A 3732-nucleotide genomic window follows, 5' to 3' on the forward strand; every position below is an offset into this window, starting at 1 on the left:
CACATAAAGTACTATTTTTCTTGGAAATTCAACAAGATGCAATAATGATGTGGTGAGACATCTTAAAGATCTCGTCGAGCTGATTAATTTGACACTTTGGTTAACAAATTTGGTCCTCATTTGCCGAAGTTATCGAGCTTCAAATTTTGAAAAGTCTCAAAAGTTGTGTGTTTGAGCACATAAAGTACTATTTTTCTTGGAAATTCAACAAGATGCAATAATGATGTGTTGTGGCATCTTCAAACTCTAATCGAGCTGATTAATTTCACACTTTGTTTAACAAATTTGGTCCTCATTTGCCGAAGTTATCGACCTTCAAATTTTGAAAAGTCTCAAAAGTTGTGTGTTTGAACACGTAAAGTACTATTTTTCTTGGAAATTCAACAAGATGCAATAATGATGTGTTGTGGCATCTTCAAACTCTAATCGAGCTGATTAATTTCACACTTTGTTTAACAAATTTGGTCCTCATTTGCCGAAGTTATCGAGCTTCAAAATTTGGAAAGTCTCAAAAGTTGTCTGTTTGAGCACATAAAGTACTATTTTTCTTGAAATTTCAACAAGATGCAATAATGATTTGTTGTGACATATTAAAGATCTCGTCGAGCTGATTAATTTCACACCTTGTTTAACAACTTTGGTCCTCATTTGCCGAAGTTATCGACCTTCAAATTTTGGAAAGTCTCAAAAGTTGTGTGTTTGAACACGTAAAGTACTATTTTTCTTGGAAATTCAACAAGATGCAATAATGATGTGTTGTGGCATCTTCAAACTCTAGTCGAGCTGATTAATTTCACACTTTGTTTAACAAATTTGGTCCTCATTTGCCGAAGTTATCGACCTTCAAATTTTGAAAAGTCTCAAAAGTTGTGTGTTTGAGCATATTAAGTACTATTTTTCTTGGAAATTCAACAAGATGCAATAATGACGTGGTGAGACATCTTAAAGATCTCGTCGAGCTGATTAATTTGACACTTTGGTTAACAAATTTGGTCCTCATTTGCCGAAGTTATCGAGCTTCAAAGTTTGAAAAGTCTCCAAAGTTGTGTGTTTGAGCACATAAAGTACTATTTTTCTTCGAAATTCAACAATATGCAATAATGATGTGTTGCGGCATCTTCAAACTCTAGTCGAGCTGGTTAATTTCGCACTTTGTTTAACAAATTTGGTCCTCATTTGCCGAGGTTATCGAGCTTCAAAGTTTGAAAAGTCTCAAAAGTTGTGTGTTTGAGCACATAAAGGACTATTTTTCTTGGAAATTCAACAAGATGCAATAATGATGTGGTGAGACATCTTAAAGATCTCGTCGAGCTGATTAATTTGACACTTCGTTTAACAAATTTGGTCCTCATTTGCCGAAGTTATCGAGCTTCAAAGTTTGAAAAGTCTCAAAAGTTGTGTGTTTGAGCACATAAAGTACTATTTTTCTTGGAAATTCAACAAGATGCAATAATGATGTGTTGTGGCATCTTCAAACTCTAGTCGAGCTGATTAATTTCACACTTTGTTTAACAAATTTGGTCCTCATTTGCCGAAGTTATCGAGCTTCAAAGTTTGGAAAGTCTCAAAAGTTGTGTGTTTGAACACGTAAAGTACTATTTTTCTTGGAAATTCAACAAGATGCAATAATGATGTGTTGTGGCATCTTCAAACTCTAGTCGAGCTGATTAATTTCACACTTTGTTTAACAAATTTGGTCCTCATTTGCCGAAGTTATCGACCTTCAAATTTTGAAAAGTCTCAAAAGTTGTGTGTTTGAACACGTAAAGTACTATTTTTCTTGGAAATTCAACAAGATGCAATAATGATGTGTTGTGGCATCTTCAAACTCTAATCGAGCTGATTAACTTCACACTTTGTTTAACAAATTTGGTCCTCATTTGCCGAAGTTATCGAGCTTCAAAGTTTGAAAAGTCTCAAAAGTTGTGTGTTTGAGCACATAAAGTACTATTTTTCTTGGAAATTCAACAAGATGCAATAATGATGTGGTGAGACATCTTAAAGATCTCGTCGAGCTGATTAATTTGACACTTTGGTTAACAAATTTGGTCCTCATTTGCCGAAGTTATCGAGCTTCAAAGTTTGAAAAGTCTCAAAAGTTGTGTGTTTGAGCACATAAAGTACTATTTTTCTTGGAAATTCAACAAGATGCAATAATGATGTGTTGTGGCATCTTCAAACTCTAGTAGAGCTGATTAATTTCACACTTTGTTTAACAAATATGGTCCTCATTTGCCGAAGTTATCAAGCTTCAAAGTTTGAAAAGTTTCAAAAGTTGTGTGTTTGAGCACATAAAGTACTATTTTTCTTGGAAATTCAACAAGATGCAATAATGATGTGGTGAGACATCTTCAAACTCTCGTCGAGCTGATTAATTTCACACTTTGTTTAACAAATTCGGTCCTCATTTGCCGAAGTTATCGAGCTTCAAATTTTGAAAAGTCTCAAAAGTTGTGTGTTTGAGCACATAAAGTACTATTTTTCTTGAAATTTCAACAAGATGCAATAATGATTTGTTGTGACATATTAAAGATCTCGTCGAGCTGATTAATTTCACACCTTGTTTAACAACTTTGGTCCTCATTTGCCGAAGTTATCGACCTTCAAATTTTGGAAAGTCTCAAAAGTTGTGTGTTTGAACACGTAAAGTACTATTTTTCTTGGAAATTCAACAAGATGCAATAATGATGTGTTGTGGCATCTTCAAACTCTAGTCGAGCTGATTAATTTCACACTTTGTTTAACAAATTTGGTCCTCATTTGCCGAAGTTATCGACCTTCAAATTTTGAAAAGTCTCAAAAGTTGTGTGTTTGAGCATATTAAGTACTATTTTTCTTGGAAATTCAACAAGATGCAATAATGACGTGGTGAGACATCTTAAAGATCTCGTCGAGCTGATTAATTTGACACTTTGGTTAACAAATTTGGTCCTCATTTGCCGAAGTTATCGAGCTTCAAAGTTTGAAAAGTCTCAAAAGTTGTGTGTTTGAGCACATAAAGTACTATTTTTCTTCGAAATTCAACAATATGCAATAATGATGTGTTGCGGCATCTTCAAACTCTAGTCGAGCTGGTTAATTTCGCACTTTGTTTAACAAATTTGGTCCTCATTTGCCGAAGTTATCGAGCTTCAAAGTTTGAAAAGTCTCAAAAGTTGTGTGTTTGAGCACATAAAGGACTATTTTTCTTGGAAATTCAACAAGATGCAATAATGATGTGGTGAGACATCTTAAAGATCTCGTCGAGCTGATTAATTTGACACTTCGTTTAACAAATTTGGTCCTCATTTTCCGAAGTTATCGAGCTTCAAAGTTTGAAAAGTCTCAAAAGTTGTGTGTTTGAGCACATAAAGTACTATTTTTCTTGGAAATTCAACAAGATGCAATAATGATGTGTTGTGGCATCTTCAAACTCTAGTCGAGCTGATTAATTTCACACTTTGTTTAACAAATTTGGTCCTCATTTGCCGAAGTTATCGAGCTTCAAAGTTTGGAAAGTCTCAAAAGTTGTGTGTTTGAACACGTAAAGTACTATTTTTCTTGGAAATTCAACAAGATGCAATAATGATGTGTTGTGGCATCTTCAAACTCTAGTCGAGCTGATTAATTTCACACTTTGTTTAACAAATTTGGTCCTCATTTGCCGAAGTTATCGACCTTCAAATTTTGAAAAGTCTCAAAAGTTGTGTGTTTGAACACGTAAAGTACTATTTTTCTTGGAAATTCAACAAG

Source organism: Euwallacea fornicatus, unplaced genomic scaffold (assembly GCF_040115645.1).
Source record: "Euwallacea fornicatus isolate EFF26 unplaced genomic scaffold, ASM4011564v1 scaffold_49, whole genome shotgun sequence".
NCBI lineage: Eukaryota > Metazoa > Arthropoda > Insecta > Coleoptera > Curculionidae > Euwallacea > Euwallacea fornicatus.